At 46.1% G+C, this 26,840-nt stretch overlaps 2 protein-coding genes across 10 annotated transcripts in view; both read left to right on the top strand.

Moving 5' to 3' along the window:
* Positions 1-26,840, top strand: part of HIVEP3 (HIVEP zinc finger 3) — a 271,325-nt gene that overhangs the window by 148,636 nt on the left and 95,849 nt on the right. Inside the window, exon 1 of one of the 9 annotated variants that reach the window (XM_082231453.1) lies at positions 10,518-11,555. The exons of the other annotated variants lie outside the window; for them this stretch is intronic. The gene's annotated coding sequence lies outside the window, so the exon portion shown is untranslated. Of the gene's footprint in view, positions 1-10,517; positions 11,556-26,840 lie in introns of those variants that run through there. 9 annotated transcript variants of the gene reach the window in all.
* Positions 1-26,840, top strand: part of ZCCHC17 (zinc finger CCHC-type containing 17) — a 351,579-nt gene that overhangs the window by 261,182 nt on the left and 63,557 nt on the right. The gene's annotated exons all lie outside the window — the stretch shown is intronic.

Genomic DNA, 26,840 nt, shown 5'->3' with positions numbered 1-26,840 from the left:
TCCAAAACTCCAGATGACCAAACTCAGTGCTTTCATGGGTAAGGATTGCAGTAGTCTCCATCGGTTAGCCAAGTGCCATCCATTTTAATGCCTGTGATGTGTTTGAGCCAATTAGAACAAGTAATACATTCATACTTTTAGGGCTGCAGGTTTTCTCAGAATTACCCTCCCCCACCCCCCGACTTCAGTGGCACTTGCAAAGTGTGTTTAGGATTGTAGCCTAAGTGCTATATTTATTATTAATAGATAAGAAGTATTTGTTGCTGAAGCCAGCCACAGGCCATCAGAACGATGCAACAATGCTGTCACAATGCCAGGAAATGCAGATTGAGGTCGAACCATCAAGTCTCGTGCAAAGTAGTTTTTATCTACTCATTTATTGGCTAAAGCATAGATATGACCTGAGAGCTTATAGCAATCAGGGTCTAACTCTGATTATACCAATCAGTGTCCCAGCAGGTTAAATAATTAAATAAATAAATACTGAGCATTGGCAGGGTGATTTTCAACTTGAGGACTGCTTGCTTTTAAAAAATAAGGGTAATAATTTCCATACCGAGAGTGAAGGGATGTTGTGGTCCTGATGAAAATAATTTCCCCACCCTCGGTATTCATTTTAAAAATTCTACTGCCTGGTATACATTTCATGTCTTGCAAGGAAGGACACACTGCTCTTACTGCTAGTTCCCCTGGGACTGCAGACATAAAGAGAGGTGTGGTCTTGATTCTTTCTTGTGTCAGGGCACCAACGGCCCCCTCCCCTCCCTGGAAGACCATCCTGGCAACAGGGAGAAGAGCAAGCTGATTGGCTAGCGAAGGAGTGGCTGCTTGAATGTCTGCTTTTCCTCTTCCCTCTGCATTCCCTTTTCCTTTTGTGTCATGTCTATTTGATGGCGAGTCTGCCAGCAGGGAGTAGCTTATCTTTTAATATTTGTAGAGCATGTATCACCATCATCACCAAATTATAGGTGCTTTACAAGTGTTATATAAAAGTTAGACAGACAGACAGATAGATAAGTCCTAGTGAAGCTCAGCAAAAACTCATGATAGAGTCCTCACAGAACTTTACCAACTTCTTCAGAAGATGATGCAGATCCACATTTTTAAGTGTGTGTGCCAACCTTTGAGTGTGTGTCTGTGTGTGAGAGAGCGCGAGAGAGAGAGAGAGGGAGGGAGGGAGGGAGGGAGGGAGGGAGGGAGGGAGAGAACTCTAGTGTTGGACCTGGGAGACCAGAGATTTGAATCCCCACTCAGCCATAAAGCTCGCTGGGTGACCTTGGGTCAGTCACAGTCCCTCAGCCTAACTGACCTCACAGGGTTGTTGTGAGGATGGAATAGTGAATGGGGTGAACTGTGCATGCCTGCTTCAGCTCTTTGGAGGAACTCTAACAGTCAAGCAATCAATCATAAATACCGGGTTCTAATCCACCTTTCTCCCTGATGTGCTAGCTCTATACGTGCAAGGACTTTTGATGCTTGGGAGCATTCAAAATCTGAAAATCCATAATCTGGAGCATACTGCAGTCCTGGAGAAACTCTGTCTTGTGTCTCCCTGCAAACACACACTTGCAGATAGGTTCCAAGCACCCTTTGGGCTTCTTTCAACTTTGATTCCATTCCGAAGCTCAAGATGGAATGTTTTGCTCTATTTCTAATTAAGTACAATATCATATTGATTAAGTTAGTGTTCCTAATTAAGCCCAAGCTTGGGTGGTGATGCGACATGGGCTCTGCTGGAAATCCTGTCTCATTTAGGCTGGGAGCTCAGAGTCAACGACTCTCCCCCCCCCCACCGTTTCCCTGCAGAGTATCTGCTCTCCACCTCTAAAGATGGGGATATGGGCTTCCCTGCTGCGATTACAGCCTGTGAACACTCTGGCACGTGAGCAATGAAGAAACAGTTGGAATTGGACGCTGGGGCCAAACTGTAACTCCCTGTCACCAGCTGCTGCTGAATCCGCAACGGTCAATATGTTCCTGAGAGTTGTGGACCTAGTGGGTGGGGTTCTTTTGCTTCCATAAGGAGCACACTGCTCTCATTGATCCTGAGGTGTGAGCAGCATGACGGAGGTCTCCGCTGGCTGCGAGGAATGTTATTTTCAAGGCTCTTTACTTCCTGCTTCAGGCAGGCTTCCTGCTTTCCAGTAGCCCCTTTCTCCTGCCTGCTTCCCAGTCAGAGCTGATTCTGAATGCAGGCAGCATGTCCCCTTAGGGACATCCATCCATGCTGAGGGTTTGCGTGCTGGCTCCTTCTTAACTTCCTAGGAGCAGAACCTTGTGATTGCTGAAAAATGTGCCACCATGAGCGCAAGGTTGTATGTATCCATGGAGATGCTCGTTCACAGAAATATTCTCTGCATGAATACATCTCCAGGGACGCTGGGAAAGCATTGCATTAGAGAGAAAAGTATTATCTGGGGTCAGCTGTAGCAGTGGGGCGGGTGTAGGAGTTGACCCAGCTTTTCTTAATGAGCCCGACCTATATGCTGATGGCCGCGCATGAATGTGGTGCTTGCTTGCAAGAGAACGATGTCAGATTACAGAAGATTCTCAGTATAAAGCTGGTACAGGACTTGGTCCAAAGAATAAGGGCCAGTTTGGGGTAGTGGTTGTAGTGTTGGGCTAGAGGACCTAGGAGACCAGGGTTCAAATCCCTGCCTGGCCATGAAATTCACTGAGTAATTCTAGGACAGTGGTTTGGAGGAATGCATTGCACCCCTGAACAGCCTGCCCCACCCAGATTTCAAGCTGAACATTCAGTATTGTGAAGTTTGGGTAAAGGTAAAGGTAAAGGGACCCCTGACCATTAGGTCCAGTCATGGCCGACTCTGGGGTTGCGGGCACATCTCGCTTTATTGGCCGAGGGAGCTGGCGTACAGCTTCCGGGTCATGTGGCCAGCATGTCTAAGCCACTTCTGGCGAACCAGAGCAGCACACGGAAATGCCGTTTACCTTCCCACTGGAGCGGTACCTATTTATCTGTTTGCACTTTGATGTGCTTTCGAACTGCTAGGTTGGCAGGAGCAGGGACCGAGCAACTGGAGCTCACCCTGTGGTGACCTTCTGATCGGCAAGCCTTAGGCTTTGTGGTTTAACCCAGAGCACCATCTGCGTCCTTTAGGTTTGGGTACAGGTGTCATAAAAACATTAAAAAACCCCACAAAAAACCCTGTTGGATCAGGCCAATGGCTCATCCAGTGGCATAGCGTGAGTTGCCAGTGCCCAGGGCCACACAGAGGGTGGGAGGGAAACAGACAGAGTATGCATGCACATTCAACTGCCTAACTGCATCCACGTTACCCAGGAGATCGCAGCAACAAAGATAAGAAAAGAAGAGTCGTTCCATTGTCTGTAGAGGTCACTTCCTGGTTTGCCTTTTTCAACAGAGCTCAGTGATGGAAGTGCACAGTTGTACTGAGGCAGCAGCAGGTGTTGAAATTTTGCACCCAGGGCAACAGCCCCCCCCCCGCTATGCCATTGGACCTATCTAGTCCAGCATCCTGTTTTCACAGTGGCCACCCAGATGCTTGTGGAAAACCCATAAGAGCATGCTCTCCTCCTGTGATTTCTAACAACTGCTATTCAGAAGCATTACTGCATCCAGCTCCTGGCCAATAGCCTTCTTTTCCATGAATTTGTTTAATCCTCTTGTAAGGCTTGCTGGCTATTACTGCCTCCTGTGGAAGCTCATTCCATAGTTTAACAGTGCACCATGTGAAGAAATACAGTGGTACCTTGGGTTAAGTACTTAATTCGTTCTGGAGGTCCATTCTTAACCTGAAACTGTTCTTAACCTGAAGCACCACTTTAGCTAATTGGGCCTCCTTCTGCCGCTGCGCCGCCGCTGCATGATTTCTGTTCTCATCCTGAAGCAAAGTTCTTAACCTGAGGCACTATTTCTGGGTTAGCGGAGTCTGTAACCTGAAGCGTATGTAACCCGAGGTACCACTGTACATTTATCTATCCTGCGTCGTCCAGGAGTTCTTGTGTTATAAGAGCAAGAGGGAAACTTTCCTCTCTCCGTGTTCTCTATGCCATGCATACTTCTATGAACTTCTCTGCCTTGTTGCCTCTGACTCACCTTTCCTCAACTAAAACAAAAAATTCCAAATGCTTGAACCATTCTTCATAGGGGAGTTGCTTCATCCCCTTGAGCTCCAGCTCAAACCCTAGATTTTTGAAAAGCAGACCTAGTGTCCACGCGTCTATTTTGTATTTGCCTTTTTGAACACGAGAAAGCCACATTCCATATGATCATTGCTATGGAAATACTCTCTAGTGTCAAAACAAGTTTGATTGTGTGCCAGCGGTGGCAAATGCAGACCTTTACGTCTTTTGGGTTGTGTGTTCCTTTGGATCAAAGCCTTAACTTTTGGAAAGTAGGGCAAGATTTGAAATATTTAAAGAAGTAGAGAACATCGGCCTGGATGGCTCAGTTGGTTGGAGCACGATGCTGATAATGCTAAGGTTGCAGGTTTGATCCCAGTACGTGACAGCTGGATATTCCTGCACTGCTGGGAATTGGATTAGAATCAGGGGTCAACAAGCTTTTTCAGCAGGGGGCCTGTCCACTGTCCCTCGGACCTTGTGGGGGGCTGGACTATATTTTTTGGGGGAAATGAATGAATTCCTATGCCCCACAAATAACCCAGAGATGCATTTTAAATAAAAAGACATATTCTACTCATGTAAAAACACGCTAATTTCCGGACCATCCATGGGCCGATTTAGAAGGTGATTGGGCCGGATCTGGCCCCCGGGCCTTAGTTTGCCTACCCAATGGATTAGATGATCATCAGTGTCCCTTCCAACTCAATTCTATGATTCTATTATCTTTCATTTCCTCACTCCCCATTACTTTGGTTTTGTTTTGTGGCTGTTATAATTAGGGTTTGTTTTGCATTTTGCACGATGGCTTATTGTACCATTCTTCTATTGTACATTTTTTTCACCTCTGTTTTGCACATCAACCAAAAAACTTTGGACTTAAGGAGCATAGAAATGTACCAGCTCTGCGACCAAATGTCATTGTGTTCAAAATTCAGCTGTGGTTATAGCAGTTAGAGCACTGGACTAGGACTGGGAAGACTAAGGCACAGATCCCTTCTCAGCCATGAAGTTCCTTGGGTCACCATCTCACAGCCCAACCTAGCAGGGTTGTTGTGAGAATAAAATGGCAGGAGTGGGGGAAGAATCATGTAGGCTTTCATGAGCTCCTTGGAGGGAAGGTGGGAAATTTCTGCAACGTATAAAACGTGTCTTGTTTTAACCTCTGGGCAACCACGACTGTCTGCCACCCATTTGTTGTTGGGGGAATATCTGCTGCCAGGCTAATAAAAGGCTCCAGGAAAGAACGCCAGCATGTTCCATTTTAGAAATTAAGTGCTGATGGCGAATTTCCCACTTTCCCCCTCAATGCCAGCTTTATGCCAGCATAGTGGAGACGCTGCTCTGCCAGGTCTTTGCACAGACTAAAAGAAAGAAACCCTCTGATATTTGTTTAAATGGTACACTCATCCGAAGCAGCTGCTCGTCATGATCAGGCATCGATATAGTCCTGGAGGACTGGGCTGTACAAGCTTAGAAACATGTTTTTGTGCTGGCAAAAGTCCCGTGAGATCGGGTGAGAAGACTTCCCAAGGCTTTTTGCCGTCCCTCCCAGCGCTCTAGAGTTTGCCAGGCATTCCACAGCCCACAAGCGATGCCCTTGTTTCGGAACACCTCCAAACCAACTGCAATTGCAGCCTCTCCTTTTCTTTTTTCTTTTGCAAACAAATCAGGCAGGAGAGCATCATGCTGTGCTGACAAATCAACTGGCCTGGTGACATTAGCCCAAATAATTCCTGAATAGCAGTAGCTCAGTGGTGGGGCGTCTGCTGAGCAGGCAAGTTTATTCCCTGATATCTCCAGGTAAGGACCGGGTGTCTGAAACGCCAGAGAGCTGCTAGTTAACAGTGTAGATCAGCCTTCCCCAATCTTGCAATCTCCAAAAGTTTTAGGCACCCTCCTTTTCCTTCTGGGAAGGGCAGTAGCTCTGTAGTATTGCATGCAAAATATCCCACATCTAGTCCCTACCTGCACTTCCAGATAGGGCTGAGAGAGATCCCTGTCTGAAACTCTGGAAAATGACTGTCAGTGGATGTAGACAAGGGTTCCCCAAACCCTGTGAACCGCCCTGGGATCTCTGGACGAAGGGTGGCATATAAGTTTAACAAATAAAAATAGTTTGAAAAGTGCAACATGTAAGTAGATAAATTCTGGCTGACGGGTGGATTTGTGTTCCAATTGAAAACGTGCCTCTGTTGTTGGGAACGTTAAAAAGGGCACCCAAAATTTTATGCCAGTTGCAGAGAGCAACTTAACGGTGTGTGCCCTGCTGAGTCATTAAAAAAGAGTGTATGGTTTGCAGCGGGGGCTGAGTGCGCATACCAGGCCCCCACAAAGCAAACAATTGTCCCAAGCTTGAGGCAACTTTCTATTGCTAAGTAAACATGCACTTTCCAAGTTTGAGGCAAACTCCTTCCGCCTCTGGCAAAGACTGGCTTGAAATGGCAAGACTAGGCTGAGGGTTGCATCTAGGCAAACATCGGGACAGTTTTCCAAGACAGAGCCTTTCTTTAAAAGTTAGATCTAGCAACTGCCTGTTGGTCCTGCCTTTATTGATAACTGCCTTTCAGTTACCTAACACCATAAAAACAATCAATTTGCATACCTGTAAAACACCAGGGAAGGGGAAACTTTGGCTTGCCAGGGGTCCCTGGGCTGCTGCTCTCATCATCCCTGACCATTGTTCATGTAGGCTGGCGCCAACGGAAGTTGGGAGTCCCAATGGCACCTGGAGGGCCACAGGTTTCCTACCTTTGATATAATATTCACTGCCTTTCAGTCAGAAATAGGGAAATGTCACAGAAGTTCCCAATGTCCTGGAGAGAAGGGGTTCATAGGCTTTTCCTTCACAGGAAATTTCAAGTGAAAGGGGCCATGCTGGAGAAGGCCCTGTAATTTGCTGTCGGGAATCTCTATGTTCTGAAGACAAAGATGCCTGGAACAAGGCATGACAACAGAATTTCTTAGCACACACGTGTGTCAGCCAGAATAAGGATTTCCCCAAAATACCTTAGGTTCCCATTGTTAAAACTCTGACAGGGAAAATTGGCAACTTGTCCGAGATGGGCCATGGGTGGCTGTCCAAGATAAATCAGGAGCTAGGAACCAAGAGCAAGCAAGTACCGTATTTTGCGCCCCATAGGACGCTCCGGCCCATAGGACGCACCTAGTTTTTTTGGGGGGAAATAAAGAAAAAAAAAATTTATTTCCCCCCCCAGGTGCGGGGCTGGAAGAACCAGGTCGGGGAACAGTGGGAAGGCACGCTCTGCCTCCCCGCTGTCCCCCGAGCTTGTGGGGCTGGCGATGGGGAGAAGTGCGCTGATCCCGGGACTGCAGGCAGCTCTGCGCCGCCATCCGGAGCGGGGCGGGGCTTTGCCCCCGGCTCCTGGTGGCCGCGCAGAGCTGTGCTGAGCCGGGGACTGCAGGCAGATCTGCGCAACCCTCGGAGACGGTCTCCCGAGGGTTGCGCAGAGCTTCCTGAAGCCTGGAGAGCGAGAGGGGTCGGTGCGCACCGACCCCTCTCGCTCTCCAGGCTTCAGCGAAAGCCTGCATTCGCCCCATAGGACGCACCCAGATTTCCCCTTCATTTTTTGGGGGGGGGAGTGCGTCCTATAGGGCAAAAAATACAGTAAGTAGGCGTCAGAGGCAAGGACCATAGAAAGTGGCCTTATACAGAGTCAAATCATTGGTTCCTCTAGCTTAGGAGCATCTTCACTGACTGGCAGTGCTTCACCACGGGGACATTCCCAGCTCTACCAAGAGAAGTTGGTGCTGGAACCTAGGATGTTCTGCAGGCAAAACAGATGTTCTACCGTTGAGCTACAGCCCTACCCTTAGAGCAGGTGTCAAAAAGCCAGAGCCTGTGACTGCCAGGGCACCCATGAAGACTTTTAGTGGCTCACCTGGGCAGATTCCACAGAACCTGAGCTTTCTTTTTTTCTTTTTAATTAAGTTTCTAGCCCACCTAAGAAAGCTTTGGCGCAAAATATGCAGTTGCTTTCTGTGCAATGAGAGTAAACATGGTGTGGTCATCTTGTGCATTTTTCCTGGTGCTGAGGAATACTCCCTGTTGCTATTTGACAGCAACTCCATCTCTGTGTGTGTCTGTGTAAAGTCACCAGAAAATCACTGTGTGCTATCTTCACCAGCAGGACACAGCTGATTTCTCACAGTAAGCATAAGGTTGTTGCAGGGGACTGACACTCTGATTCTGCATTATGCCACATCTCTGCACCCCAACAGCAATTTTGCATTATGCCACACATACCTGCTTTGTGGCTGGAGCCTCCAGCACCCTCTCAAAAATCACAATATGCCTACTGATCCAAAAAGGCTGGTGACCCTTGCAGTGGAGCCAGAGGTTTAAGCTGAGGAGAAGCCAGGAACAACCTCCTCAAAAAATTGCAACAAATGGAACCAAAAAGACCTTAGCCCTCTTCAGGCATTTTAAGCTTGAGCATGCAAAGGGGCAAGCAGAAACTTGTGCAACACTCCCTAGCCAAGGTGTGATCCACATTAGTCTAGAGGGAACTGTGTTATTCCTGTGTAGCATTTCCGAAATGGGGGGGGGGACGACACACCCTGGACACTCAAACAGGGTTCCTGACCACAAGCAGCTTTTGAACATATTTAGGTAACGTGCTTACAAGCAGCCTACAGATCTTCCTGCTCTCACATGCTCTTTAATTGCCCGGACGAGGTTATTATTTTGTGGTGATCCTTGCAATGGATATTGTGATCCTTACGACAGTACAGCAGGGAGGCATTACAATGCCTCTGGACATCATGCCTTCATCATGCGACTCCTGAGGTCTGCTCTGGGCCTGAAGGTGCAGGGAAAGCACCAACCCCCCCCATAACAATTAAAATGTAACTTTGAGCATGTACAGAGTGTTTCCCCCTCAGGTAAGTGGTTTAGGGATGTGGGTTAGGAATGCACGGTTTCTGGATCTCTTCAGATGTTGTTGGACTCAATAGCCAGGGATGATGGGAGTTGTAGTGTGACCTCCTCTGGTTGGCCACATGTTTCCCACCTGTTTCTGCCCCTCCCTTCTTCTTTTTTTTTAAATTTTGGATCCCACACTCCCCATCAAGTTCAAGTCAGCTGCACATTATTCCACCTTCTTTTGTCCTTGCAACACCCCTGCAAGGTAGATTATTATTCTGAGAAACAGGGACAGCCTGAGGTTTCTAGCTGAGTGGGGATTTTGAACCTGCCTCTCCCCGTCCCTAGGTCAGACTTTTAACACCACACTATGGTGTGGGTTAAACCACAGAGCCTAGGACTTCCCGATGAGAAGGCTGGCGGTTCGAATCCCCACGACGGGCTGAGCTCCCGTTGCTCTGTCCCAGCTCCTGCCAACCTAGCAGTTCGAAAGCACGTCAAAGTGTGAGTAGATAAATAGGTACCGCTCCCGCGGGAAGGTAAACGGCTTTCTGTGCGCTGCTTTGGTTCGCCAGAAGTGGCTTAGTCATGCTGGCCACATGACCCGGAAGCTGTACACTGGCTCCCTCGGCCAATAAAGCGAGATGAGCGCCACAACCCCAGAGTCGGTCACGACTGGACCTAATGGTCAGGGGTCCCTTTACAGCTATCAGCATGCTGTTTCTAGTTCAGAGTAGAAGGGAAAGCTGTGCTCAGATCCCTCACCGAACCACAGGGCTCTAGGCGACCTTCGGCCACTCACCGCTTAACCTAGCCCACCCCACACCGCCCTTGGCGAGCAGCGCATGCATGCTGGGTGGTGCGGGCGCACATGCACCGAAATCCCTGCACCCTCGAGAGGCCTTTGTGTGCGAGCGTGTTTTAAATAGCTTCATCTGGTTTCCTCATTGAGGGAGGGTGTTAGTCATGCCGGGAGGGGGAAATGACTCAAGAACGCCTTTCATCTCCTCGCTGCGGGGGAGAAGCCGTGGGCGGCGCTTACTCAATGGGCCCAGGCCGGAGCTGAATTCACTTTTGTCAAGCCGGCGAGGGCTGGCGCTGAGCAATGGAGGCGGGGGAGCCGCCGGTGCCCCAGAGTGATGAATGGGGCGCTTTGGGAAGCGGCTAGGCCGGGGCAGACGGCAGATCAGCAAACCCGGTCGGCGGGCGTTTCAGGTGCGCCCAGACCGCCGTCGGAGGCTCTTGCGCAGGAGAGCCAAGCAGGAGACCGGCCGGCCTAGGGGCGGCCCCAGGAGGCGGGCGCTCAGCTGTGGCCGGAGCTGACTCAGACGATGTGGACCGGGGAAGCCCAGGCAGGCGTCGTCCCGAGCGAGGCGCGAGCTGACACCGCCGCGATCGGCCGTGACTGTCCTGCCTTGGGGACGCTCCGTCGTCGGATCCTCCTCGTCATACTCCACCCGGGTGTATGTGTGTATGTGTGTTCAGTGTTCCCTCCTGGTCCTTTAAAGAGGTAACCCGGGGTGAACCGCGTTCACGCCCGACAATCAACACCACGCGTCTCCCCGGGCCATCAGCCCGTCTCTGGAGCGCGCGGTGTCTGTCTGTGAGAAGCTGTCAACTCGCGCTTCCTATGTGGCTCCCGGTTCGAATCCGCCAAGAAGTGCTGGTTCTCGCTATTTGGCCTTCGCCCAGGTAAAAATAATAATGAAAATCGTGCCGCCTCCTCGCATCCTCACCACCCCCTCCCTCTCACGGTGACTGTGACACATTCCAGGGGTGCGCGCGTGTGTCTCCCCACAGGATCTTGTGCTCCGCCTACTCGGAGCATGTGCAGAGTAACCCCCTTCTCTCGGATGGGCTGCCTGCCTCACAGGCGTTCTCCCTCTTGTAGAGACAGTGTGAGAAAGAGAATCCCCATGCCTCCCTCTCTGTGCATAAGCTACAATTCTGTGCACCCCTCCTTGGGAGAAAGCCCCTTTTGACACAGCGCGTCTTGCTTCCGAGTAAACCTGCCTGGGACCACCTGGCTGCAAAACACGGATTTGCTGCTTTTCATTCATTCCTGGAGTCGCCTTACCCCGACGGCATCCCTCCTTTCGCTCACCTGCTGCGCGTAAACAAACCACCACAGAAAAAAAGGACACTTTCCCTCCTTTTTATTTTGGGGTACCGTTGCTGTTGGGGTGCAAAAAGGAGAACTGGACAACAAGGGCTGATCGAAGGAGTCCTTTTTTTCCGTAGCGAAAGCCGCTGCCGGACCACAAGAAACAAACGTGTAGTGAATAGGGCGAAGGAGGAGGAGGGAAAAACTGGAAGGGACGCGCGCGAGAGGAAAGTGGGTGGTACTGCCTGAACAACTTCCCTTGACATCACTGCCCAAATAAGGAGCTTTAAAATAACCCTTTTCTGCCGAGGCTCGCCGGAGGGAAATTTCTCTCCCCCCACCCCCTCCGCCGGCGTCTCAGGGTTCCTCACTTAGCTGGAGAGCAGGCATGGGCAAGAAGGCGGCTGCGAGGAGAGGGGATCCGACGGCAGTGGCAGAAGCAGCAGCAGCAAAGTCTCGGTAAGCAGATGCTGGGGAAGGGGGTGGCGCTGATGGGCTGTGCTTCTCCCTTATCAACTCTGGTCAGCTGGGAAAGAGGGAGGAGTGGCGGCTCCGGAGGGATCGGGGAGGCAGCCCCGCGTCCCCCGACGGGGGCCGGTTGCCGTAACACTCGGGCGCGTCTCCTCTCCGATGAGGTCACTCCCTCCCCTTGAATGCGCCACCGGGACTCGACTTTTCTTTTTAAAGCTGGCTGCAGAAACGGCTGCCCCGTGTGCCCTGTTCGTCCCGAGAGGGCTTGTTTCTCTTGAGCTTCTGCCAGGCGAAGGCCAAGCGCCAGCCCTCGAAAGCAGGCGAAGCGAGCCACGGCCTTTCGGACAGGAATTGCAGCCGGGGGAGCGGGGTGGTCGTCTTGAATGTGATGCAAAGTCTCTGTTGGGGGCTGTGGCACGGAGGCACACGGATCGGGGTGTGTGTGTTGTCATCCATGTCCTGGATCGGGATTTATTTGGGCCAGATTTGTGGGACGGAGGGAAAGGGGAGGCTGTCTCTGCTCCCTTTCTTTTGTCTACCCAGCCTTGACGCGAGGCCAGGATTAAATAGGTTTGGTTTGCGTGGACCCAGTAAGGTCTGCTGTCTGCTTGATCAACACCCCTATTTTATTTTTTAAAGTGTGTCTGGGTATGAAGGGGAATGGCTTAGAGACACAACCTATGTATGCTTACTCAGCAGCAAGTCCAACCAAGTTCAACGGTTAACTTCCTAGTGATTTTTACAGAAGCGATGGGGAACTTGAAGATATCCAGAAGTTACTGCACTCTGGCTCCCATCAGTCCTGGCCAGCATAGCCAATGGTTGCAGGCAGTGGTGTAGCGTGGGTTGTCAGCACCCGGGGCAAGGCAAGTAATTTGCGCCCCCTAACCCGTGGATTTGCGCCCCCTAACCCCCAGATGTTGCGCCCGGTGCGGCCGGCCCCCCTGCACCCCCCACGCTACGCCACTGGTTGCAGGTGGTGGGAATTGTAGTTCAGCAGTGCCTGGAGGGCCACAGGCCTGTTTGCTTTGGGATAGTCAGAGGGGAAATCAGTGCAGGGGTCATTTATGTTTTCAAGTTATTTCTGTGTTGCTTTCCTATAGAAAAATATTCAAAAGGGTTTGCCCACTTCGGCAGGAAGCAACCTATCAAAATGTCACAGAAAACTGATCAAATAGCTATGACCTTCCCCCTCGTTGGTGGAGATGGAATGGCAAGTGTGTAGCCTACCTAAGGCTTGGCGAATGTGGAGTTTAGTACCACAGACAAGAAGCACGTAGATTAGGAGGCATGGTTGTTGCAACTTCCTCTCTTTCTCTTAAGGCTAGTTGTAGTGCTGTTGTGGATGACGAATGAAAAGGAACTAGACAATTTTCGTGAACGTTGATGGGGTCAGGCAGTGGCCACAGGGGGCTTCCAGCTTCAGAGGCAGAGAGAATTCGAAGAAATGTCAAAAAGTTGTTATGGTGCTTGAGAACAGCAAAAGATCCTTTTGTGATGGTTCTCTTGTCACCGTTTTAAAAAGATGGCACAGTGAGAGACCTGCTCCATTTCCCAAGCTGAGAGGGAACCAACAAGTCCTCTCTTTGTTCCAAGTTGTGTATTTATTTATTTCGAAAATTGTGGTGGTCCTAAGCATGTTTTCTTAGAAATAATTTTTTTAAAAAAAATCAAAGGGATGTGCTAGCTGATTAATATGTTTAAGGCCGGGTGGCAGCAGCCCGGTGTGTGTGATGTTCTGCTGCAGATTAAGGCCAATAGAACGGAGCACCTTTATTATTATCGTTATTTAAAAGCTAAATAATTTTTAAAAATGCATTAAGCCTCACTAAATGAGCTGTAATGAGTTAAGCTACTTAATCCTGCTCAGTGGAAATTAATATGCACTGCTTTACCAGGACATGTGACCTGAAACTGACAAGCATGTTCCAGACTGAGGATAAAATGCGTGGAAATTCGTGGCCAGAGTTGGTTGGGATGCAAAGCATTCTCCCCTTCCACATCTGCTTTCCCATCCATGAGCCTTTGGATCAGAGGCCATGCTAGGTACAGGGCAATAATTGCTGGTGCTGATTTATAAGCATAGATCCCTCTGGGTGAATTAAGATGGTGGGTGGCAACAGCCATTCGGCAGGTAAAGTTTTGAAAAAGTTTTAAAGAAGGGAAGGGCAAGAGATCAAAAGAGACCCAGAGTGGTATACAACCAAGTTTTGGGCAGAGTAGACTCCCTGAAATGAATGAACACGACTAATTTAATGCCCCTTAATTTCTGTCAATTGGGGTTGAGTAAAACTTAGCTGGGTATGACTGTGATGGCGGTATTCAGCTAAGGTCTATTCAGGAAGTGGAAGGGGCAAGCAGAATATAAAATGGAAGATGATAAAAAGAGGTGTGGGATATAGCTATTAACAATAAATTAACATGTGCCATTAAGGTAAGGTGGGGAATATGCAGGAGAAATGATTTTGAAGAGATATGGAAGGTGTTTGTAGAATTTGTACTGTTAAAACGGAAAGGGGTCAAACCATCGCAAGAGGTATTGAAATTTGGGAGGTTGGATAGTTATAATAGAATGGTCTCGTGGTGGGGTGCACATTTTTATTCTTATTTATTTATGATTATTACTTTGTCAAAATATAATAATAATAGGAAACAAAGACAAAAATGACTCAGTTAATGCCCATTAATGTGTCAATTGGGTTTGAGTAGCTTAGCTGAGTATGACTATGGGGAATGGTGTTCAGCTAAGTTCTTTTCAGAGCAGACCCACTGAAATTAACGTAGGAAGCTTCCTTTGACTGATTCAGACACCTGGTCCATCTAGTTCAGTATTGTCTACACTGACTGGCAGTGGCTCTACAAGGTTTCAGGCAGGAACCCCTCCCAGCCCTACCTGGAGATGTCTGGGGATTGAACCTGGGAACTTCTGCATGCAAGCAGATGCTCTGCCACTGAGCTAGGATGCCATTAATGGACCAAAGTTAGTCACGTCTATTAATTTCAATGGCTCTGCTCAGAGTAGGACTTGCACTGGATACACCCCGCCAGGGTCTGGTCCCCATGGGCCACCTCTGAACAGCATCCCTTTTTAGAACTGAACATAACTGGAGTCAGGTTCCCCTGGAAGAAATGTAAAGCTTAAGAGTGTGCTGTGATTTATAAGGCAAACTCTGGACCTGCTGACAAGCGACCTGGGGCTGGGAGGAAGCTGGGAGTCTTGTTTTCTTGTGAAATTAAGATTTCCACTGCTGGAGACTAGAAAATGCAGAACCAAACCAGCTGTTTTCTTATGCATTGCCTCATGTCTAGTTCTGTCTTCTATTATTGGAAGCCAGGATCCCCTTGTGCAGGAGAGAGACCTGTTCTTGTTCACTGGACACTGTCTGTCCCACCCCCTTTCTTCTCCCTCCCTCCCCACCCCCACTTGCTGGGCTTCTTACACAACCTCAGAAAACATTTATGTCCTGTTTAGCTGTAACACTTTTGCCGCCATCCTGCAGCTCTTCTGGGAAACGAAGGAAGGAAGGAAGGAAGGAAGGAAGGAAGGAAGGAAGGAAGGAGAAAATAGGGTCCCTGTACAAGGAGCATACTGTGGTCACAGCTAGGAGCGATCTTCTTGCGTTGCACAGTGAAAGCTCCTGTAACATAATGAGAAAGCCACGGGCCAGTTGCATATTTAAAAAACAACCTGTGTTGTATTGAGACCATCTTATGAAATTGATGGGCAATTGGGTTGCAGACAGACTGGGGGAAGGGCACCTAGTTCAGTGATGCTTTGCATGCAGAAGGTCTCAGGTTCAGCCTTTGTTTTCTCCAGGTAGGACTGGGAATGAAACCCTGGGCAGAGTCAGCCACTCAGGGCAGACCAAAGTTAGCCGGCATGGTTCCCGCCAGGTGATGTTGGACTACAACTCCCATCAGCCTCAGCTGGCATAGTCAGCAGGCATGGATGATGGGAGTTGTATTCCAAAAAGTTATGGAGGGCACCATGCTCGCTGTCCATCATGTATACTGAAGTAGATAGACCTATCAATTGTCTGATGTGGTATAAGACACTTTCCTATGTTCTTATTATGAAATAAAGTACTTTGGCCTGCAGTGTGTTGTATGCGATTTATTGATGCTTTGAATGCTGGAGTAGTGAGTTCCCTGCATTGGAATGCAGGCTGGACGTTGAGATCCCTTCCGACTTTTATGAATTCTGTGAGTACGTTGCCACAAGATGCAGATTCAGTCTTATTGTTGCAGATTCAGTGTTAGTGTGCCACTGAAATACCTGCTGCACATTGGGAGAGGGCCACTGCCTTTATGCCCTGCTTGTGGGGTTCCCTGAGGCAACCAGCTGGCCAGTGTGAGAAGCAGGATGCTGAGGAAGAGTTGGACCTTTGGTCTGCTCCATCAGGGCTCCTGTATGCATGGGAGGAGAGAGAGCTGTAGCTGAGGAGAGAGAGGCAGCATCAGAGTCCAACAAGTACCGTGGGAGAAGTTGCTGTTCAAAGAGTGGTGAGGCATCTCTCTCTGGACCATGTCTGAGGCCTTCCATATATTGTCGCACTGCAGCTCCCATTATCCCTGAGCTTTGGCTACACTGGTAGGAGTTGGAAGCCAGCAGCACCTGGCAGGTCACAAGGTTTTCCAACCGTGGGCCAGATCCAAGTATAGGCTATTCTGCTTCTGTGTCCTCGTTCATTCCTCAGCTCTGCACATTTGTGATACCTGTGTGCCGAAACGGTTCTCCACACTGGCAACCTGTGTCTTTCGTTTAAGATTTGAGACAGTTCTGAGTTACGAGCCAGACTTTTTAACTTCTCGGAGGTGAGGAACAGCCCTTTCTGATTCTTGCTGCCAGCCCAAGATGTGTGTGTGGACTGTTGTGGCTGCTCATTGAACCGTCACTGCCTTTGAAAAATACATATGATCTATACTCTACACAGGCTGTGTACACACTGCATGTTTGAAGCACATAGCTTTCCCCCAAGGAATCCTGAGAACCATAGTTTACCCCCCCCAAGAGCTATAATTCCTTGCAGCCATATGAAACTACACTTCCTAGAATTCTTTGGCAGGAAATTGGCTTTAAATGTAGGCAGTGTAGGCAGCCACTATCTGATTAATGCCACCCTTTTACAATGGCACCGTAGCTTCTGCAAAATGCATAGATGACAAATATTGAACTTGAGAAAAATGTATATTTTTAAACACTGGTTATGCATGTGCTGATCCCACATCTTCAAGAACGCTGTCAGTCATATTTGACAATTGACTGGGCTGAATGAATGCCTGTCCCCAAATATATATATATATATTTTACATTGACTGGCATGACATGTACAGGAAGCATAATTTTAGCTCTTTCCAGAAGATAGACATATATATATATATATATATATATATATATATATATATATATATGCAGGTTTTGGTGTCTTCGGGTGTCTTCCCGTGTAAGAGTCGGGGTGTCTGTGCGACGTTTCGACGAGGTCTCACTCGTCATCTTCAGGCTGGTGCTTTCGGCTTCTTGTTACTGGAACAGAGCAGAATCTGGTGTTTGAGTTCCTATAAATACTGTTGAGGGGTGTGGTGTATAGCCTCCAACGTTCTGGGCAGAGAGGAAGTTCCTAGATTAGTGTGCCTCTTCTTCTTTTGTTCCTTAATTACTTGAGGGATATCTTGAGTGATTTCATGAGTGATATTCTGAATACCACTGGGTGGGTCATTAAGTGTAGATTAGTTGCTAAAGCTTTTGTGTCTTGACCTCTTGAGCTTGTGAAGAGTTTGCTGATTTTGTCTGTAGTGCCCTTGATATAAGGAAGGAGGGCCATGCCATTGTTTTCTTCTGTGTCTTGGTTTTTGGGGGGTGTTTCTTTTTGGATTAGCTTCGTAACCCTGTTTTTCTGGTATCCATTGGCGATTAACACATTTGAGAGATTCTGTAACTCAGTTGTCAAGTGGTCTTTGTCAGCCAGGCGTTTGGTTCTGGAGATGAGAGTCTTGGCTACGGAGTTTATTTGACCCAAACCCAGACCCTCTCCACAGACATATTACAGACTCCATCCAGTAGCCAAACTATAGTGGCACCTCCGGATGCTGCACCCCCCTGCAATCCCTACACAGATCTGGCTGGCACAAGGCACAAAACCACAGCTCGCCCCTATACACGAAGCCAAGCCAGAGCACAACTAAATGCAGCACAGCCATCTTCTCAGAAAAACTCTTCACAAGCTCAAGAGGTCAAGACACAAAAGCTTTAGCAACTAATCTACACTTAATGACCCACCCAGTGGTATTCAGAATATCACTCATGAAATCACTCAAGATATCCCTCAAGTAATTAAGGAACAAAAGAAGAAGAGGCACACTAATCTAGGAACTTCCTCTCTGCCCAGAACGTTGGAGGCTATACACCACACCCCTCAACAGTATTTATAGGAACTCAAACACCAGATTCTGCTCTGTTCCAGTAACAAGAAGCCGAAAGCACCAGCCTGAAGATGACGAGTGAGACCTCGTCGAAACGTCGCACAGACACCCCGACTCTTACACGGGAAGACACCCGAAGACACCAAAACCTGCATATATATATATATATATATATATATATATATATATATACCCTGTATAAGCGCACACAAATGGGGTTGCATAGAGAATATTGTGTGCCTTACTAATTAAAGTAAAGGTAAAGGTACCCCTGCCCGTACGGGCCAGTCTTGCCAGACTCTAGGGTTGTGCGCTCATCTCACTCTATAGGCCGGAAGCCAGCGCTGTCCGCAGACACGTCTGGGTCACGTGGCCAGCATGACAAGCTGCATCTGGCGAGCCAGCGCAGCACACGGAACGCCGTTTACCTTCCCACTGGTAAACGGTCCCTATTTATCTACTTGCACCCGGGGGTGCTTTCAAACTGCTAGGTTGGCAGGCGCTGGGACCGAACGACGGGAGCGCACCCCGCCGCGGGGATTCGAACCGCCAACCATGCGATTGGCAAGTCCTAGGCGCTGAGGTTTTACCCACAGTGCCACCCGCGTCCCTCTATGTTATCCCACCTCTATAAAGGATCTCCCTTAAGAAGGTGCAGAAAGGAAAGTTGTTGCAGGTGGATCCTACGCTCAAAAGAAAGCACCACTTGGTGCAATTGTACTCCCTTCTGAGTTAGTGGAGGGACGCGGGTGGCTCTGTGGTCTAAACCACTGAGCCTAGAGCTTGCCAATCGGAAGATTGGTGGTTTGAATCTCCACGATGGGGTGAGCTCCCATTGTTCGGTCCCAGCTCCTGCCAATCTAGCAGTTCAAAATTACGTCAAAGTGCAAGTAGATAAATAGGTACCGCTCCGGCGGGAAGGTAAATGGCATTTCCAGGCGCTTCTCTGGTTTTGCCAGAAGCGGCTTAGTCATGCTGGCCACATGACCCACAAAAACTGTCTGTGGGCAAACGTCGGCTCCCTCAGCCAGTAAAGCGAAATGAGCGCCACAGAGTCGTTCGTGACTGGACTTAACTGTCAGGGGTCCTTTACCTTTACCTGAGTAAGTGTGCAGCAGATTGAAGCTGTATCCATGCTAATCCTAGTCTGAGGAGACCCACCGAAATTTAGTGAGGTATTAGGACATGTCATTTTATGGGGTGAAACGTATTTTTTTGCAAATTTCTTCAGTGAGGGGGTTTAAAAATAGGTTTTTGGATGCGAGGAATTAAGAGCTGCTATTATTTTTGTGATTGACCAACATTTAGTTTAGTAAGTCTCTATGTTTGATTAAGAAGCAAACAAACTGCCCTCGGAAAATCAAAGAATTTTAATTATACCTTCTGAAACTCTCAAGTAATATAAAATAGGTGTGTTATTGGGTTGTTCTTTTTATTTTGATTATATTTATTGTGGTTTTTTTGTTGATCATGTTCAGTGAACCGCCCTGAGACCTTTGGGTATAGGGCAGTATATAAATTCAGCAAATAATAATATTAAATAGAAATGATGTTAATATTTAATATAACTGCAAGAACTTGGTGATCACTTTCATTGGTTTCTATGCAGTTTTACACACATCTTATTTACGAAGCAAAACTAAATTATATTGCTTTAACCAAAATAGCTTTAGAATTCCCGAGTCATGGTACAACTTTTTAGTACCCCTAATTTTTGGGGAATTTGAAAGTTGAAAAATTTGACACGCCCTACTCAAGCATGCCCTTTAATTTCAATGGGACTACTCTGAGTAAAACTTAGTTAGCACAACCTATTGAATTCAATGGGGACAGTGGTGTAGCGTGGGTTGTCAGCACCCGGGGCAAGGCAAGTAATTTGCGCCCCCTAACCCGTGGATTTGCGCCCCCTAACCCTAACCCCCAGATGTTGCGCCCGGTGCGGCCGGCCCCCCCTGCACCCCCCACGCTACGCCACTGAATGGGGATTGCTCCCAGAAAAAAATGATTATAGGATTTACAGCCTACAATGATCAAAAGTCTGGGGTGCCATCCTGCTAGGAAAACTTAAAACAGCCTTTCCCAAGCTGGTGCCCTCCAGATATTGACTATGTGGTTTGGGCTGATGGGAGTTGCACCAACGTTCACATATTTTTTGACCCTCCTTTCTTTGGTATTTGACGGAACATTTTGTTGAAACAAAACAAAATAAATAAAATAAAATAATTCCTTCCAGTAGCACCTTAAAGACCAACTAAGTTAGTTAATGGTATGAGCTTTCGTGCGCATGCATGCTTAACTAACTTAGTTGGTCTCTAAGGTGCTACTGGAAGAAATTTATAAATTTAATTTGTTTTGTTTTGTTTTGTTTCGACTACAGCAGACCAACATGGCTATCTACCTGTAACTGGAACATTTTGTGTCTGGGAGATGGGCATCTTAAAAATATTTAAAATAAATAAGTATATACGGGGCAGGTCTTTGGCCTGTCTTCGGGGCTTGCCTTCAAATATAGTGGCACTTGGGATATTGTTAGAGTTCGTTGGCTGCCATCATATGGAAATTGAGAGAAAAAACAAGCATTATATATGATAACAGAACTTGGCAAAGATTTAGAAAGTGAATTTTTTGTTGCCACTTTCTAAATCTTTTCCAGGTTCTGTTACCATATATGATATATATATACCATATATAAAATTGGAGTGGCAACAAAAAATAATGGAGTACGCAGAATTAGCTAAGCTATCAGGAAGAATAAGAAACCATGCAGATCAAGTATTTTTTAACAAATGGAGTTCATTTAAAAACTACATAAAAGATTGCAACATTATAAAATCTGTGGCAGCCTTTGAAAAGCTTCTGTTATATACCGAAAAGCTTTGAGAAAGTACAGTATCTCGGCTATGCAATTATTTAAAATAGATACAAATAGTGCACTAGATAAATATTCATTTAAAGTTAGATGGAGTTGGTGGAAAGTCAATGGAACTAGAAGAAGACTGTGACAATGTGTAATAGATATTGATAATTCTTGGAAGTCTATTTGTTATGGACAATTTTGATTTTGTGTTATGCTCTTTTTTAAGTTCAATAAAGCAATTTAAAATACAAAAAAGGAGATTGTTAATGTATTCTTCTCAGTTATATGTTTCTGAAAGTAAAGTTCTTTTGAATATTGACCAAAAAAAAAAAAAAATTTAGAAAGTGAAATATGTGCCCCCCCCCCGCCCCTGTTAAGTGCTACTGTGTGGAAATGTCAAACTACACCTGACACCTTTCAGGAACTTGGAACATTAATAATACGTGGAAAACCTAGGAAGCATGAGTAAGTCGTCCTGTGCTTATGCATATCATTAGTTTTCAAAGCAGGGATTCATCAATCTCTTAATGTTGGGAGCTGTGTGTGTGTGTGTGTGTTGGGCATAGCACATTTCTCGTGCGAGAGATGCACATGTCTGCTTTTTGAATGACTGATACCCACAAAAATAGGTGACGTGACAGCTTCCTGTAATTTGCTCGTGGCATGAACATTCATATCCTCTCTCAAAATGCAGAATTCTCAGCTTTTCTTATTTTATTTTTTGAAAAGTAATCTTCAGCTGTCACGTTTTCAGCAGTGAATCCAATCCAGTATTATCTCATGGTCAATAGACACATAAAGCAACTAGGGCCCTGTTGTAAGAGCAGAGTGACGGGGGAAACCCAAAAATCTGCATTCAGGTTATATATTTTTAGGAGGACCAACTATAATGTCACAGAGTAATGAGGAAGCTTTTTGGTTTAATCCTTGCATAGAGGCTGTACTAGAAGGTTGGAGTGGTTTAAAAATAATGTTGACACCTCATAGATCCTTGTTCACGCCTTATTTTTAACAAAGATTTTAAGACTGGAGGCCTAGGGTGCTGATATCTTTCTGTCCCCCCAATAAAATATTTGAGGGGGCCGAGTCCCCCTCAAAGTTGATGAACACTGCAATTCAAATGGTGTGTATGCGCAGTGCCTTGTGATTAATTATTTGCTGTGGGACTTATCAGGCCCCCCCAATATTTTATTCAAGTTGACACCCCTGACCGCATGCCAAATATCTGATTGGTTGGATAATGGTTCAGGTAGGTAGCCATGTTGGCTTGACGCAGTCGAAATATAAATAAATAAATAAATAAATAAATTGTCCAGTAGCACCGTAAAGGTAAAGGGTAAAGGGACCCCTGACCGTTAGGTCCAGTCGTGGACGACTCTGGGGTTGCAGTACTCATCTCGCTTTATTGGTACAGCTTCCAGGTCATGTGGCCAGCATGACTAAGCCGCTTTTGGTGAACCAGAACAGCGCACAGAAACGCCGTTTACCTTCCTGCCGGAGCGGTACCTATTTATCTACTTGCACTTTGACGTGCTTTCAAACTGCTAGGTTGGCAGGAGCAGGGACCGAGGAACGGGAGCTCAACCCATCGCGGGGATTTGAACCACCGACCTCCTGATTGGCAAGTCCTAGGCTCTGTGGTTTAACCCACAGCGCCACCTGCATCCCTTAGTGTTGCACACTTCCATGCACACGAAAGCTTATACCAAGAACAAACTTAGTTGGTCTCTAAGGTGTTACTGGACACACACACACACACACACACACACTGGTTGGGTAATGATCTGATTGCATGTAAAGATATTGTAAATAATGGGCATTGCAAAAAAATAATAATGATCAGTCCCACAATGGTTTCAATATAAACAAGTTATATATAGAATAAAATATAAGAAGAAACAAGGTGGCTAGAGTACTGTAATGTTTTGATCAAACAGATTACAAGGAGGAAAATCCGAAGCAGATTCTATCTAAAATATGTGTTCTTCTGTCTACTTTGAAATCACATTTGAGTACATTTTTACAATGAGTAAAAATAACAGAACCAATTTCAGAACAGATATTGTTTGTTTTTGTTTTGCATGATCTCTTTTTGTTAGCATTAAAGAAAGTGGTGTATGACTCTACAAAGATGGAGTAAAATCTATGCTGTCTGTGATGGCAGTGTAAACATTTGCAGGTGAATATGGAACACATTTGGTGGAAGTGTGCAGTAATTAAAATCCTTTTGTGGGTTGGGAGGAAAGGTAGTAAAGATCATATAATTAATAACAGCTTACACTTTGCCCTTGGATCTCCTGATAATTTTATTAGGGCATAGAACATAAGGAGTTAATGCGGAATTTTAATAGCTGCCCACAAGCTTATGGCGCACAAATTGGGAAATAGGTCATTAGCAACAGTGAAGGAATGGCTAACAAAAATTTGGAAGGTAGCAACAATGTATGTATATAAGCTGATGGAATTGATAAGAGTGAGAGAAGGCAGACCAGAATGGAAAAAAGTTAAAGTTAATAGAAAATGCTTATTGAATTTATGAAATATAAATATAGCATAAACACAGTGCTCTTTTTCTGGGGGTACACAGTTCCGACACCTGTTTTTCCTAGAAGAAAAGGACTGCATAAATAGGGACAAATACTAAAGTGCAATATAATCACAATGTCTTTATTGTATGTATGTATTTTGCTTCTTTGCATGTATATATATGCAATTTAATAACTTACTTTGGAAGTCAGGTTTCCCTGGGAAAAAGAAAGCAACTAAAAAAACCCTAATAATAATAATAATAATAATAATAATAATAATAATAATAATACCAAATAAAAACTTGTTTGTATAGTGGTACCTTGGGTTACAAACGCTTCTGGTTACAAACACTTTGGGATACAAACTCCGCTAACAGTGGTACCTCGGGTTAAGTACTTAATTCGTTCCAGAGGTCCATTCTTAACCTGAAACTGATCTTAACCTGAAGCACCACTTTAGCTAATGAGGCCTCCCGCTGCTGTCGTGCCGCCGGAGCATGATTTCTGTTCTCATCCTGAAGCAAAGTTCTTAACCTGAAGCACTATTTCTGGGTTAGCGGAGTCTGTAACCTGAAGCGTATGTAACCTGAAGCATGTGTAACCCGAGGTACCACTGTATATAAAAAAAAACTTGCTTCCCCAGGTTTTGAGTAGCTATAACAATTCACAACTTTACTGAAATCATGATAGGGATTACAGCAGGAGCTGAGAGCCTCAGGCCCAGGGGGCCAAATGTGGCCCTCCAAGTGTCTCTACCGGCCCTCAGAACTCCCCCAGCCCCCCACTTCTCAGACCACACTTTTCACTGTTCCCCGGCATTTTGTCTGGCTGGAATGCGTTCTTAGCTTCTGTCAAGGCTTCCTGCTGGACCAGATGGAGGAGCAGAGTATGTGTAGAAACTAGTCTGCTGTACAATGGTGAAATTTGCATACATTGCTCTGCCCCTTTTTGCTCCTGGCCCTGCCCACCACTGGCATGTGGCCCTTGGAACATCGCTCAGGAGATCATGAGGCCCTCGGCCCTGAACAAGGTTCCCTGTCCCTCGATTACAATTTTGTACCAGCTTTCTGCTTTAATAAAATAAAATAAAATAAATAGGCTTCTTTTGAAGGAAAGAGGAAAGGAAAATAATGTTACAACCAAACCCTAGTGCATTTGGTTGGAATGTGAATGCTGAAATAATCTCCACCAGGTTAAGCATTGTATAACCGATGTCTAGACAGAATTCTCCAGAGGGATTTACACTTGCGCAGGATTAGAATTTCCCCGGTTCTGTAGCTGGTTCTATAGATGCGGAAGAGAATACTAATAACGAATCCCCAGGAAAAGAAAACTGCATGTAAATAATGTTTCTTCTGGACCTCCTGGATAGTAGTCTAAATCAAGTGATTTGTGTGGAGGGTGAATTAGCCTTCCAGGGTTGGTTTGATTTAAAAGCCACTCCGGGAGCCTTTTTGGCTGAAGAGTGGGACCAACGTGCTCGAAATGAATAAACAAAGTAAAACTCTGGTGCGGAGCAGAACCCTGTGTTGCTTCCCCCTCCCCTCCCCTCGTGCCGAATGTAAACTTTACGGTATGTTAAAAATTATCTTTAGTGAGCAAAGACACTGTGATTTTTTTAAAAAAAAAGAAAGAAGAAGAAGAAGAGTTTGGATTTGATATCCCGCCTTTCACTCCCTTTAAAGAGTCTCAAAGCGGCTAACATTCTCCTTTCCCTTCCTCCCCCACAACAAACACTCTGTGAGGTGAGTGGGGCTGAGAGACTTCAGAGAAGTGTGACTAGCCCAAGGTCACCCAGCAGCTGCATGTGGAGGAGCGGAGACGCGAACCCGGTTCACCAGATTACGAGTCCACTGCTCTTAACCACTGCACCACACCAAAGGAGTGTCCCCATCTTCTCTCCTCCCACACCATGTGCAGCAACCTACTTGGAGAGGTCTGAGCAGTGGCGGATCTACATTTTGGGGGCCCTGAAGCTTGAACTGATTTATTTATTTATTTATGTCACAATACATATATGAAATCTTTACATAGTAGTACATATACATTGTATTTGTAAATTCACATTTTCGCATTTCATTACGTACCAACATTTAGCCATTTCTTATTTGCTTCTTAGTTCTTGCCCTGTGTCTTCCCTTGAACTCACAACCAACCATGAGGTCTGGGTAGCCACTGTTATCTTCTTGTCCCATGACAGATCACGACAGTTTTGTTTTTAATGAACTACTAGGTCTCAGATTCCAGTTCAAATTGCCAGATTATCTCACATGTCAAAGTCCCTGGTGCAAATACAGTGGTACCTCGGGTTAAGTTGCAGTGTTCCAATTGCAGTGTTCTGAGGTGATATTTGGAGCTTATATTTGGCGCTTTTGCTATTTCTTTTGCGTTTTTGGTTTTGAGGCTTTTTCAGTTAATTTATTTTTGTGACTGTGTGGATCCCAGTTCAGCGACTGACTGACTGACTGATTGATTGTGTGACTGCAGAAATGGATAAAAGCCCCCCCCATCCAAACAATGACTATCATCAGTGCAGGTGAGAAAGAATTTGAATTTGAATTTTTATCATCTACAATACTGTTTTATTTCATTTTATGGATCAATGGTCTCGTTAGATAGTAAAACTCGTGTTAAATTGCTTCTTCAGGGGTTGTTTTTAAAAGTCTGGAATGGATTAATCTGTTTTGCATTACTTTCTATGGGAAAGCGTGCCTTGGTTTTGGAACGGACTTCCGGAATGGATTAAGTTTGAGAACCAAGGTACCACTGTAGCTGGTTTTTATTGGGTAGTCCTCATTGTATTTTTATAAATTTGTAAATCACCCGGGGGACTTAATGGATGGACAGTATAGAAATAGAATGAATAAATAGCACAAGCGTCCTCTCGCCCACACACTCAGCCCTTCCACAATGAGCAGAAAGTCTCTAATTCATCACAGTTGCACATTTCATTCAAACTGGGAAACTATGGTTACCATATTTGGAACGTACCAGGATACTGAATTGCAGTTTGAAATTGTTTTACTATCCTGCCTTGCTCTGAGGGTGACTAGATGTTCAAGAGGACAGGACTCCTGCACCTTTAATAGGCTCATTCCTTGGGTGGCCAGTTACACAAAATTGCTGGACTGTTGTATGTTTAATCGTTGTGCCGAAGCAAACATTTCAGCAGTGCTAATAGATATATCTGCAGAAATTCCTTATTTTACACAGCCTTTAACAGTGTAGGAGGCCATCCCATTTCCCCCAAAGCTAGTGGCCACAGTTTTCTAGTTTAAATGAAGCAGGGAACTATGTTAATTAGACAGTTCCTGGTTTAATGGCAGCTTAGGAAAAGCATAACTTAGCTTAATAAGGCCATTCTGGCATAACTTCCACTAACTTTGTTAATATTTAAGATTTCTCAAGATGCTTTTGGTCTTCGTTACGAACAGGTTAGTGACACTCCCCTTGTAAAATGCACATTAA

Source organism: Podarcis vaucheri, assembly GCF_965113315.1.
Source record: "Podarcis vaucheri genome assembly, chromosome: 7".
Taxonomy (NCBI): domain Eukaryota; kingdom Metazoa; phylum Chordata; class Lepidosauria; order Squamata; family Lacertidae; genus Podarcis; species Podarcis vaucheri.
This window is presented reverse-complemented; position numbering and strand designations above follow the sequence as displayed.